Raw genomic sequence first — 15,411 nt, 5'->3', positions numbered from 1 at the left:
CACACGCTTGCAATTCACTCTCCTGTAGTGGAAATCTAAATGACGATCACCTCAGATCCCTGTCCTTTGGCTCAGAGTTAGAGCTGTGAAAGAAGATAAGAGGTGTCCCTTCTCCTTTCTGTTTATTTGCTGCTGGACAAACAAACACCAGTTGTGTAAACACTCACAATATCCTGCCCTCACTCTTACTGTATACCACTTTCTACAAGGAAATAATTACATTTAAAAGCATTTATCAATGTCATTAAAAGAGTCCAGAGCAAGAGGAAAGTCGTTTGCTAACTGAATAAAGCATCCCTGCATACACAACCACAAGCTCTTAAGCTCTAGGAAGGAATATAGCCCTGGTAGTAGCCCACTGTGACCTTTAAAATGGCTGCAAGGAAATCAGGCAAAGGTGATAAGAATGTGAAAAGTAATCCAAATAAGATGAATATGTTTTTAAAAACGTCACAGGCAGCAACAATGGAGGAAGGAGAGGTGCCACTGGCACCAGAAGAAACAGATAACTATCAGGATGCAACAGCAGATACCCCACTCACTAGAGCTGATTTAAAAGATCTTCCTACAAAGGGAGATTTCACTTCATTCATACAGCAGGTAGGCCGCATGATTAAAGATGGGCTAGCAGAGGTGAGGAAAGAGGTCAATGAGTTGGGAAATAGAATGGAATATTTAGAGGAACAGTCAGAATCTCAAACAAATGATATGGATCTCATGAACAGAAAACTCCTGACTCAAGAATCCCAAATTGCTTTTCTACAGGAAAAATTGGAAGACTTGGACAACAGAGGGAGGAGGCAGAATATAAGGGTAAGAGGACTACCAGAAAGAATAACTCCTGAAAATCTGCACTCCTCCCTCCAGGATCTATTTAAGAATATATTAAATGAATCTAACTACACTGAGATTCCACTCGATAGGGCTCATAGGGCTCTGAGGCCACAACCCAAAGAAAAAGACCCCCCAAGGGATGTAATAATAAAATTCCACAAATATCTGGATAAAGAAAGGATAATGAAGGCTTCGAGACAACAACAACCAATTTCATTTCAGGGATCTCAGTTACAACTCTACTCTGATCTTAGTCCGCTTACGTTGCAAAATAGAAAAGAAACAAGGTTTTTGACACAACACCTCCAAGACAACAGAATTCCCTATAGATGGGGGTTCCCCTTTAGCATTAAAGTGCTGAAAAACAACCGCATTCACGTCTACAAATCAATAGAAGATCTGGAGGACTTTTGTACTCAACTGGGAATCACACAGCCATCCCTGCCGTCCATACATGAATCAAACACACCTGCAAATGCCAACCCATTACAGCAAAGACCACGTTGGCAGACAGTTCAGCGAAAACGCCCAAGGGCCCCTGCTACAGGTGGCTCTTCAATAGTTCATGAATCTGATGATGGCTGACTATCGTTAGGTATACAGAATATTAATATTATAGAGAAAATCAAAACCAGAAGTGAAATTTTGGACTGTCTTCGGATTGGTGAAGATGTCTCTCATCTGATCAGGTAATATCGTTTGTTATTACTTTCTTACATTGCTCAGATCCATCTGAAAGACAGAAAATGAACTGAAACACTAAAGACTGAGTAATAAATGAAGGCTATCATAGAGCATCTATATTACAGTAAAGTCGATAGATTTAATAGCTTTAGCGTACTATTAAAATTTAACAGAGCCTGCTGATTGTTTGCCTAAGAAGTTCACTGAAAAGTTAAAAATGTATTACTAAATAAAATTAAAAAAAAAAAATATATATATATTAAAAAAAAAAAAAAAAAAAAAAATAAATAAATAAATAAATAAATAGAACGATATGCATATGTGATAAATGTTTACTCATGCTTTGTTTCCCTAACTGTGTCTAGACCCACGGAGGTCTTTGGATCCCCCTAACCCCTTTTACATTTATGTTTTTTTATCTCTCAAGTGAGAAGATGGTATTCATATTTAGAGTAATTGTTCAAATGTTAATGTTGTCATATCTGGTTACCATGACATGTTTGAATTTTTTATATTGTTGGTCATTGTCATTTGAAAAGTATTATTGTACTGCCCGCTGGATAGAATTAATGTTTAGCAGAGAACTAAAGCAGATTGAATTAATAGTTAATGTCTTATGATATAAAGTTGATTTCACAAAACTGTAAAGGTTTGAACTCCCCTACCAAAAGGTCAATTGCAATGGCGTGGTTTAAAAAATCACAAGGATCAATAGTGTTTTTACAAGAAACCCATTTCCCCAAACATAAAGAACCAAAACTCTACTCCAAAATCTATACCCAACAAATATTTAACTCAAATCCCATCAAAAAGAATGGGGTTGGCATTTTAATAAATAAAGAAGTCCCATTTCAAATTTTGGATCAATTTTCAGATGAAGATGGTAGAATCCTGATATTGGTAGGCACACTATACAACACTCAGCTAACCTTAATGAACATATATGCGCCCAACATAAACCAAACTAGTTTTTATAATAAAGCTTTAGCTAAATTAGGAGAAATGCAGAGGGGGGTAGTAATAGTGGGTGGTGATTTCAATATCACATTGAACCCCTTTATGGATTGCTCCACAGGAAAGAGTCAAATAACTCAGAGAAACAGGGCACACATTAACCAAAAATTAGATTCTCTTTTATTAATAGATGTTTGGAGGTTACACCATCCCAGAACGCGGAGCTATACCTTTTATTCACATCCAGGTCACTCCTATTCCAGAATAGACTATTGGCTGTTGGATCATAATCACATAGCCAATGCCATAGATACAGAGATATTGCCGATATCATGGTCGGATCATGCATCCATTACGTTAGAACTTGGATGGCCCTCAATGCCCTCACACCAACCTCTGTGGCGACTGGATTCCGCTTTATTGCACAACCCACTTATCAAATGCCATATAGGAGAACACATCACAGAATTTTTCCAGCACAATACCTCCTCGGACACAAATAAAATTACCAATTGGTTAGCTCATAAAGCTACTATTAGGGGAGAGTTAATTAAACAAAGAGCAAGCCTACATAAACAATATGACACAGAGTATAAAAAATTACTTTCTGCTTTAAAGCTAGTGGAACAGAGACACAAACTTGACCCAACAGATAATGAACTCACACATCTGGTCAGTGGAGCTAGGTCAGCATTTCGGCAACACCTACAAAGGGATGCTAATAACAAGGCATTTTACCTAAAAAAATTGTATTTTCATAATAACAATAAAGCAGGGGCATGGTTAGCGAAAATTTTAGCGAAAAAAAGATATCAGGCCCACATTTTTAAAATAGATAATGATAAAGGACAAATAGTGACCGAACCTAAAAAAATAGCAAATGTATTTGGGGATTACTACGCTAAGCTATATAACATAGCAAAGCAAGGAAAACCAGAGAATTTGTGCTCCCTTAGCCAATATTTAGACTCAGTGGATGTCCCAAAAATCTCCACACAAGAAGCTGACACCCTAGACTCTCCATTCACATTGCAAGAAGTCTTAAAGAGACACTACCCAACAATAAGAGCCCAGGCCCAGATGGATTCTCAAATGATTACTATAAGACTTACAAAACATTAATAGCACCTCACCTATTAAAAGCTTTTCAACATATCGATGAGGTAGGCAGCTTCCCAGCAGAATGTTTGGAAGCATATATTTCAGTGCTCCCCAAGCCAAATAAACCAACTAATCTACCAAATAACTACAGACCCATATCACTACTCAATACGGATCTCAAACTTTACGCAAAAATTTTAGCGGGCCGTATTAATAAACTGTTACCCCAGATTATTCACCTTGACCAAGCAGGTTTTGTCCCAGGAAGAGAAGCGAGAGACAACACCATTAGAACACTACAATTAATTGACTACGCTAAATTAAATAAATTAGGAATGGTGGTTGTCTCCGCTGATGCTGATGCTGAAAAAGCATTTGATCGCTTAGATTGGAGCTTTTTGCAAGCAACTCTACGCAAAATGGGATTCGGGGAAACTATTATAAAAAGAATTTTTAGCTTGTACCAAAACCCCTCAGCCCAAGTAAAAGCAAACAATATTTTATCAGATAAATTTTTCATCCAGAACGGAACACGGCAGGGTTGTCCCCTGTCCCCCCTTCTGTTTGTGTTGAGCATGGAGATCCTGGCCCATAAAATCAGACAAAACGAACAAATCTCAGGCATCAAAATTGGACAAAATAATTATAAATTATCCCTATACGCAGATGATGTGTTGCTCACACTGTCTAATCCCACAGAGTCTATCCCAGCAGTGTTGAGGGAGTTCGAAGAGTTTGGGATGTTCTCTAATTTCCTTCTAAATGATCAAAAATCTGAAATTTTAAATATCTCTATGCCAAGAAAAGAATATTCGGAATTACTAAAAAAGTGCCCATTCATACCACAAAACAAAGCCATCAAGTATCTGGGGATCTACCTGTCACCCAGGCTTAGTACCTTGTTTGCAAAAAATTACCAAAACCTATACAATGAGCTAACTAAAGACCTAAATAGGTGGAATGATAAACTGATCTCGTGGTGGGGACGTATACAGGCAGTGAAAATGACTGTACTACCCAAAATTCTTTATATGCTCCAAACGGTGCCAATTGCACTACCTATCTTATTCCGCAATAAGCTACAGAAATTATTAAATAATTACATTTGGGGCAAAATTAAACCTAGGGTCATTAAATCCACTATGTATAGGGCCACGCGGGAGGGGGGACTGGGACTCCCCAACATTGAGATGTACTATAAAGCAAAATGCTTGCAAAGAATACTAGATTGGCACCGTAACGCTGAAAATAAAGCTTGGGTGACTCTGGATTCCCATATCTTGAGGACTCCCTCCCCTGGGGTGCTGTGCTGGGTGGAAAGAAAGAGCCGACCCCCTTGGATCAGGTCATATCCACTATACCACCATACTTTTGATATTTGGGACAGCACTATAGCATGCAATAGCCAAATATCATCCCTGAGATCCCCAATGTCCCCAGTTTCCCCTAATGCAGAATTACACGGAGGCTTGGAGCAAAAACTATCTAGGCAACTCGACTGGGAGATGGGTTATACGATACCTATAACCAGATTCCTAACTAATGGTAAACTAAGGCGAAGAGCAGACCTTGACGGGGTATTGGGGGGCTCTTTCACGAAATGGCTGAAGTATTTTCAACTTCAGCACTTGTTGGCCATGTCCCCAGATAGGGAAAAACTAATTAGGCAGCCCACCATGTTTGAACAACAGTGTCTCGGAAGTCAACCATTATGCCATACTTTGGCATGGGCAAAGAGGGCACTGTCGCTCAACGAGTTGAGCGTGGCCCCTAACTATAGAAGTCGATGGCACAGGGAACTAGGTGAGGAACTAAGTGAACAGGATTGGAAATATATCACACAGAATACTAGAAAGTCTTCAACTTCAGCTAAGACTTTGGAATTAAACTTCAAGGTCCTGACGCGATGGTACCTCACCCCAGCAAGAATAAAGACAATCTATCCGACAGCCTCTGATATGTACTGGAGAGGGTGCGGTAACAGGGGAACCATGATACATATCTGGTGGTCCTGTGATAAACTACAACCATTCTGGTTACTAATAGGAAATTTTATCAAATTAATCAGCAATCAAAGCGCCGACTATCAAATCCAACCCACGACAGCCCTACTAAACCTACTCCCAAAATGTAGTTGCAAAATTAGGAGGAAACTAATACAGTTAGCTCTAAACACAGCCAAATCCCTGATAGCTTCTAACTGGAAATCACGGGTGGTACCCACATATAAGGCCTGGGAAACGTTAATGAACCATACAATCCAACTGGAAGAATATGGCTATTTTATAAGAAAGGACATGGAAATGTTTAATAACATAAAGTTTTACTGGGAAACACGAATGCACATACACTAAAACTTTGCATACGACATCAGACATACTATAAAAAGGGTGAGTGAAGTCTCTAGGACAGTTTAAAGGACGTTACATAAATATGTCAATTTATTCTTTAGCTGAAACGGACAGGATCAACTACAGCTCCTGCTTACTGATGATGACCAACTAATGTTTAGTTTTGAATTGATTGGTTTTATGTTTCTTGTTAGTTATAATAAGTTTTCTTAAAAGCGTTTTAAAGATAAAAATTTTGGATGTTAATCTAAGCAAAGCGCAGAAGAACATGTTGATCTGTAATCAATGTAATTTTTTTTTGTTTCCATTTTTTTTTTTTAATGCATTTCCATGTAATGTCTCATTTTTCATCCAATTAAAAAAAAAAAAAAAAAAAAAAAAAAGAGAATCTCAGAAATTGAAAACAATCTGGATGAATCGGAATATGAAGATATGCATCCTGTAAGTCTATTGTGGGCATATAATGCCTTCGCTGAACAAAAAGCAGAATAGACCTTATAGTCACCATTTTGAAAGTTGGTACTCTTACATATCGATTCAAAATTTTTAGATCCAAAACTGGTCTGAATGAAATTACTTTCTTTGGGAAAATTAATAGATTTGAATAAAACCCCAGACTATGTTCCTGAAACAGAACTGGCATGATTACCCCAGATAACTCCAGGTCTGAAACACACTTCAGGAAAGCCTGAGCCTTTCCCGAGTTTGCTGGAATGTGTGAGAAAAAAATGTTCTCACAGGCAGTCTTACTTTGAATCCTATTCTGTACCCCTGAGAGACAATATTCTGAATCCAATGATTTTGGACCGAATTGATCCAAACATCTTAGAAAAATATTAATCTGCCCCCTACCAGCTGAGCTGGAATAAGAGCTGCACCTTCATGCGGACTTAGGGGCTGGCTTTGATCTCTTAAATGGCTTGGATTTATTCTAATTTAAAGAAGGCTTCCAAGTAGAAACAGATTCCTTGGGGAAGAATTAGGTTTCTGTTCCTTATTTAAGAACAAAAAATGGTTAGAAGCTTTAAATTTACCCTTAGATCTTATCTTGAGGCAAAAAAACTCCCTTCCCCCAGTGACAGTTGAAAATATTGAATCCAACTGAACCAAATAATTTATTACCTTGGAAGGAAAGAAATAGCAATCAATCAGCAATCAGCATTCCAAGATTTAAGCCACAAAGCTCTTTTAGCTAAAATAGCTAAAGACAGAGATTTAACATCAATTTTGACATAATAAAATGGCATCACAAATGAAATTATTAGCATGTTGAATCAAGTTAACAAAGCTAGACAAATCATGATTTAATACTTGTTGCGCTAAAGTTTCCAACCAAAAAGTTGAAGCAGCTGCAACATCAGCCAAAGAAATTGCAGGCCTAAGAAGACCTGAAAATAAATAAGCTTTCCTTAGATAAGATTCAAGTTTCCTATCTAAAGGATCTTAACAAGAAATACTATCTTCCGTAGGAATAGTAATACGTTTAGCAAGAGTAGAGATAGCCCCATCAATTTTGGGGATCTTTTCCCAAAACTACAATCTAATTGCTGGCAAAGGATAAAAAAAAATAAACCTTAAAGAAGGAATACAAGAAGTACCAGGCCTAATCCATTCCTTAGAAATCATATCAGAAATAGCATCAGAAACTGAAAAAACCTCTGAAATAACCACAGGAAGTTTATAAACATAATTTAAATGTTTACTAGCTTTAAAATCAAGAGAACTAGTCTCCTCAATATTCAATATAATCAACACTTCTTCAACAAAGAACAAATGTACTCCATTTAAAATAAATAAGTAGATTTGTTAGTGTCACTATCTGAGGAAGGATCTTCTGAATCGGATAGATCCTCATCAGAGGAGTATAATTCAGTATGTTGTCGGTCATTTGAAAGTTCATCAACTTTATGAGACGTTTAAAAAGACCTTTACATTTATTAGAAGGTGGGATGGTAGACAAAGCCTTCTGAATCGAATCAGCAAAAATTTCTTATAAATTCACAGGTATATCTTTTACATTTAGATGTTAAAAGAACAGCAACAGGCAATGTATTATTACTGATGGATACATTCTCTGCATGTAAAAGTTTATCATGACAACTTATTACAAACCACAGCTGGAGATATAATCTCCATAAGATTACAGCAAATGTACTTAGCTTTGGTAGAACTGTTATCAGTCAGCAGGATTCCAACAGTGTTTTCTGAGACAGGAACAGATTGAGACATCTTGCAAAATGTAAGAGAAAAAAACAACATATAAGGCAAAATTATCAATTTCCTTATATGGCAGTTTCAGGAATGGGAAAAAATTGCAACAGCATAGCCCTCTGATAGAGAAAAAAGGCAAGAGGCACATAGGAATGGGGTTTAAATTCTGAAAATATTTGGCGCAAAGAATGACGCACAAACAAACAGAGAAATTTTTTTGGAGCTAACAACATCCGGAAATGACACACTCGCGTCATTGAAGACGCAACCTTGTGAAAGGACTTGGTGTCCACAAAGATGCCACAAATGACAAATTTGCGTCATCGAACATAACTTGGCGCCAAAAAAATCTTGCGCCAAAAATGACGCAATATAGTTTGGCATTTTGCGCCTTTGCGAGCCTAATTCTGCCCGCGAATTAAAAATGACAGTCAATTGCAAAAAGACTATACCCCAGGTAAGAAATAATTTTTCCTAAAAAGAAATGCATTTCCCAGATATGAAACTGACAGTCTGCAAAAGGAAATATACTGAAACCTGAATCATGGCAAATATAAGTACAATACATATATTTAGAACTTTATATAAATACATAAAGTGTCAAACCATAGCTGAGAGTGTCTTAAGTAAATGAAAACATACTTACCAAAAGACACCCATCCACATATAGCAGATAGCCAAACCAGTACTGAAACGGTTATCAGTAGAGGTAATGGAATATGAGAGTATATTGTCAATCTGAAAAGGGAGGTAGGAGATGAATCTCTACGACCAATAACAGAGAACCTATAAAATAGATCCCCGTGAGGAAAACCATTGCATTCAATAGATGATACTCTGTTCACATCCCTCTGACATTCACTGTACTCTGAGAGGAATCGGGCTTCAAAATGCTGAGAAGCGCATATCAATGTAGAAATCTTAGCACAAACTTACTTCACCACCTCCATAGGAGGCAATGTTTGTAAAACTGAATTGTGGGTGTGGTGAGGGGTGTATTTATAGGCATTTTGAGGTTTGGGAAACTTTGCCCCTCCTGGTAGGATTGTATATCCCATACGTCACTAGCTCATGGACTCTTGCCAATTACATGAAATAAATACTTTTTACCTCTGTAATTACCTTGTATCTAAGCTTCTGCAGACTGCCTCCTTATCTCAGATCTTTTGACAGACTTGCATTTCAGGCAATTAGTGCTAACTCTTAAATAACTCCACGAGCCTGAGCACAATGTTATTTATATGAAACACATGAACTAACGCCATCTAGCTGTGAAAAACTGTCAAATGCATTCAGATAAGAGGCAGCCTTCAAAGGCTTAGAAATTAGCATATGAGCCTACCTAGGTTTAGCTTTCAACTAAGAATACTAAGAGAACAAAGCAAATTTGATGATAAAAGTAAATAAGAAAGTCATTTAAAATCACATGCCCTATCTGAATCATGAAAGTTTAATTTTGACTTTACTATCCCTTTAACCCTTATATTTATATATATATATATATATATATATATATATATATATATATATATATATATATATATATATATATATATATATATATATATATATTTATATGAATATTTTTTATCAGATGGTGTATATATGAATGTAACACTTTACTTGAATGTACTTATGTTGTACTTGGTGCAACTTTTTTTTAACCTTATTCTCTTTATGCTAGTTCATGTGCTAACCTGAGAAGTGCACATTTTGTTTACTTTGAACTTGTAATATGGGCGCAAGTTATCGCAAACCTGCACTAACTTTTGCTTCTCACTTGTAATCTAGCCCTCAGCCAGCTTTACAGCTGTTCTTTGCTCTAATGGAGGTATACTATTTATTTTATCAAACCAAGCTAATATTTATTGTACCAAAAACTTTTACTTTTAATAAATAATTAAAAAAGTGTATTTTAGCAGAATGGGTTAAACTACAGAATTCAGTAATCTCTATCTTATTTGCAACAACTTCACAGAAGGCTTTAAGATGTTCAGCCCCTGTGTATGGATAAGCTGTGCTGATTTGTATGTTTCTAACAATAATGTATTCATTCTTACTGTTTGAAAATATTGTATTATTTGCTATTAAAACGAGTAAATCTTAAGCTCTGACAGCCATGCTGTGCAACGCCTACCTCCCAAGGTTTTTGAGTAGCAAGACCAATTTGCTTGCGGTTCCTGTTCGTTGGAAGATAATTATCTACGGTTGTGTGAGATGCAGATTACATCACTAAATCTAAGCATCTGTAAATTCTCTGTTGCTGATCTAATTGTTCAATTGTTTTCTTATATTTCATTCTAATAAATTATTTTCTTCTGTCTAATCATTGCTTAAAGGGACACTGAACCAAATTTTTCTTTTGTGATTCAGATAGAGCATGCAATTTTAAGCAACTTTCTAATTTACTCCTATTATCAAATTATCTTCATTGTCTTGGTATCTTTATTTGAAATGCAATAATGTAAGTTTAGATGCCAGCCCATTTTTGGTGAACACACTGTGTTGTTCTTGCTGATTGGTGGATAAATTCACCCACCAATAAACAAGTGCTTTCCATGGTTCTGAACCAACAAAAATAGCTTAGATTCCCTCTTTTTCAAGTAAAGAAAGCAAGAGAACGAAGAAAAATTGATAAGTGTCCCTTTAATAAATGGAAACGTGATATTCCTTATGCCACTTCAATGTTTCTATAGAACAAGTGCTAACATTCAAATGTTAACATTCAAATATGAAAAGTATATTTGAGTATATTTAACAATATTTGAATTTAATATTTAAATATTAAATTTGAATTTAGATTTTAATAGACATAAACAGAAGTTCATCAGAATCAGCATTCAAATATTGATATTACCATTCAGTATTCAAATGTTAAATTTGATAAAGGGAAATTGCATGTTTTTGTTTTGTGCAAAAACAAATGTCAGATGTTCAGTAAATGTGCAAACATTCATCCATCAATACTTATTCGAAAAATCACTAAATAAAATGTTTACAGACTGTGTTAAAATTATAGGGTTGCTGGAATATCTCTTCAAGCAAGAAAGTTTTTAATGGCATTGTGCATGTGCCTAAAAAATCCTTATATCTGAAAACATTTATAATGTATTAATTCAATATTTAGACCCATATTTCCCTGGTGAACAAAGCAGAGATAAGTTAAATATCTAGATCATAAAAATAATATTTGTTTTATTACAGAATAAATAACCTTTTTTAGGAGAATTAATCACAGGAAAGCTTTCATTTTTTTTATTTTTATTTTATTTTTTATTTCCTTGGTTTGTTTCTATTTTTTTGCACAAAATAAGATGTATTGCTTTTATGTACGTTGTGCTTTACAATAATTAGGGATTCTATAATAATTTTGATTTGGCTACTCTGTACTATGTATTGTTATGTTTTTTTTTTAGGTAAAATATTCCATTAGTTTTGTGTAGCACAGATAGAAAAAAACAAACCTGAAAAGTTACTTCTCAAAGTGAATTTCTCAGACTTAAATAACATTAGGTGGAGTATATGTAGTGCCCATGTTGTATATGCTGTAGTAATTTAATGTATTTTATTAATTTATTTATTTACATCCCTGTAAAAAGACACAGCAAATTCCAAGGGTCTTTTTACCCAGATGTTGACTTAAAGTTCTCACGGACTGGACTGGGAGATTGTGCAGAGGTTGCTGCTCAACTGAGAGTCAATCTTAATACTGTTTAATGAGGTAAGCAAATCTCTGGAGTAGACTTGTGCGCAATGGAAAAAATTTGTTTCGGATTGATTCAAATGTTTTCTAATTCTGTTTTCGGATTGATTCGAATTTGAATACATTCGAATGCATTCATTTTGGATTCTTTCGGATTCAAATAAATTTGGATGTATTCGGATGTATTCGGTCCGGATTCGATTCATAAATTTGGAAGTTCGGTATGTGTTAGGTGGGATGTGCTGTGTTTTAGACTAGTATTATGTACTGTATATTAGGTGTAACTCATAGCAGAGTGATATAACCTAATATACTGTACAATACTAGTGTAATCCATGGCCATTCGAATCTACCGAATAAATCCAAACTAATTCAGATTTATTCGTTAGTTTTGGTGCTACGTTAATTCGGAAATTCGAATCGATCCAAAGCTCCGAATTTGACAAATTTGTTAGAATTTCGATTTGGAACAAAACAAAACGCACATGTCTGCTCTGGTGACAATAATGTCACAGACATGGGCCATACCAGGGAAGTTGATACTTCTTGCCGTTCACCCACTTTCTTTTGTTGTCTTAAGATTTAGTACTTTTTATGATTTTATTCATGTTCCAAGCACACCAGATCAATGGCAAGCAAATAAATAAAATATCTATAATATCTAAGTAAAAAGTGTCTAAAACTAATTGTAAACTCTTCTGTTAAATGCCTTGCACTACAGTAGTGTTTCTGATTCTCCTCACCTCATGCTTCTGCTTCTAAGTTATCTATCATTCCCTAGTCTTTACCTTGATTTTCACTCAATAGGGTTCAGCCATTTTTATATACTTCTGCAAGAAAAGAGCAAAGGCAGAACGAAAAGCTGTCATAGAAAAATTGATGGTTTTATAAATGGGTCTCATAGGTTTAACCAAAATTGAAATGATTGCATTGATGACACTTCACAAAAAAGTCTTTATGACCAACATTCCATCATATTAGAGAAACGATTCACATGCTGAAATAATGACAATTTAATAGTTAAGATAATGGCTCCAAAATGCTACTATAGTTTCTACAATGCTAGATAATTTGTTTAATTTGAGTAGAACATGTGCAATTACTCTACAATTCCACTCTGATCTTCTAGCAATCATACCCTTTTAAACCTAGTTATGGTAAAAAAAAAAAATTAAATGAAAGTGCATCTATAGAAGTAGACAAAATATGAGTAAAATTTATTAAAATATAGTAGGCTTCTAATAAAACAAATCAAAAGTGATTGCTGATGAGATTACATTGGTTTGTAGAACAATATTTTTGCAACAATTGACAAATGCACATAAATGAGCAAATGATACCAATATGGTCACATGCACTGATGACTAACAATATAACCCCTTAATGACCACAGCACTTTTCCATTTTCTGTCCGTTTGGGACCAAGGCTATTTTTACATTTTTGCGGTGTTTGTGTTTAGCTGTAATTTTCCTCTTACTCATTTACTGTACCCACACATATTATATACAATTTTTCTCGCCATTAAATGGACTTTCAAAATATACCATTATTTTCATCATATCTTATAATTTACTATAAAAAATATTATAAAATATGAGGAAAAAATGGAAAAAAACACAATTTTTCTAACTTTGACCCGCAAAATCTGTTACACATCTACAACCACCAAAAAACACCCATGCTAAATAGTTTCTAAATTTTGTCCTGAGTTTAGAAATACCCAATGTTTACATGTTCTTTGCTTTTTTTGCAAGTTATAGGGCCATAAATACAAGTAGCACTTTGCCATTTCCAAACCACTTTTTTTCAAAATTAGTGCTAGTTACATTGGGACACTAATATCTTTCAGGAATCTCTGAATATCCATTGACATGTATATATTTTTTTTTAGAAGACATCCCAAAGTATTGATCTAGGCCCATTTTGGTATATTTCATGCCACCATTTCACCGCCGAATGCGATCAAATAAAATTTTTTTTTTACTTTTTCACAAATTTTTTCACAAACTTTAGGTTTCTCACTGAAATTATTTACAAACAACTCATGAAATTATGGAATAAATGGTTGTAAATGCTTCTCTGGGATCCCCTTTGTTCAGAAATAGCAGACATATATGGCTTTGGCTTTGCTTTTTGGTAATTAGAAGGCTGCTAAATGCCACTGCGCACCACACGTGTATTATGCCCAGCAGTGAATGGGTTAATTAGGGAGCATGTAGGGAGCTTCTAGGGTTAATTTTAGCTCTAGTGTAGTGTAGTAGACAACCCCAAGTATTGATCTAGGCCCATTTTGGTATATTTCATGCCACCATTTCACCGCCAAAAGCAATCAAATAAAAAAAAATTGTTCACTTTTTCAAACTTTAGGTTTCTCACTAAAATTATTTACAAACAGCTTATGCAATTATGGCACAAATGGTTTTAAATGCTTCTCTGTGATCCCCTTTGTTCAGAAATAGCAGACATATATGGCTTTGGCGTTGCTTTTTGGTAATTAGAAGGCCGCTAAATGCTGCTGCGCATCACATGTGTATTATGGCCAGCAGTGAAGGGGTTAATTAGGTAGTTTGTAGGGAGCTTGCAGGGTTAATTTTAGCTTTAGTGTAGAGATCAGACTCCCACCTGACACATCCCACCCCCTGATCCCCCCCAAACAGCTCTCTTCCCTCCCCCACGCCACAATTGTCCCCGCCATCTTAAGTACTGGCAGAAAGTCTGCCAGTACTAAAATAAAAGGTATTAAAAAAAAATAAAAATTTTTTTTTTAGCATATTTACATATGCTGCTATGTAGGGTCCCCCCTTAGCCCCCAACCTCCCTGATCCCCCCAAAATAGCTCCCTAACCCTCCCCCTCTGCCTTATTGGGGCCATCTTGGGTACTGGCAGCTGTCTGCCAGTACCCAGTTTGCAAATAAAAATGTTTTTTTTTATTATTTTTTTTATTTGTTTCTGTAGTGTAGCTTCCCCCCCACAGTCCAATACCCCACCAGCCAAACCGATCACCAATTAAATATAATTACCCCTTTGATCCCCACTTCTAACTAAAAAATTTCTGTAGCGTAGTGGTTCCCACCCGCTCCCTCCCCGTGCACGCGCCCGCCTGGCCTCCCCGTGCACGTGCGCGCGTCCGTGCGCGTCCCCCCCGGTCGTCCCCGCCCCCGATCCCGCCCCCCTCCGCATCACAAAGGCCATCGATGGCCGCCACCCACCTCCCACACCGGCTCCCACCCACCAACGAACTTAGCCGTTAATGTCCGGTGCAGAGAGGGCCACAGAGTGGCTCTCTCTGCACCGGATGGCTAAAAATGGTTATTGCAGGATGCCTCGATATCGAGGCATCACTGCAATAACCGGAAAGCAGCTGGAAGCGAGCAGGATCGCTTCCAGCTGCTTTCCACACCGAGGACGTGCAGGGTACGTCCTCAGGCGTTAACTGCCTTTTTTTTGAGGACGTACCCTGCACGTCCTCGGTCGTTAAGGGGTTAAACCTTTTTTTAAAAAAAAATGTTTTGTTTTCTTTAGCTTTTAAAAACTTCAGTTACCGGCTAGTACACTGTTTTTTTCATATGTG

Source organism: Bombina bombina, chromosome 1 (genome assembly GCF_027579735.1).
Source record: "Bombina bombina isolate aBomBom1 chromosome 1, aBomBom1.pri, whole genome shotgun sequence".
NCBI lineage: Eukaryota > Metazoa > Chordata > Amphibia > Anura > Bombinatoridae > Bombina > Bombina bombina.
Note: the sequence above shows the minus strand (reverse complement) of the source record.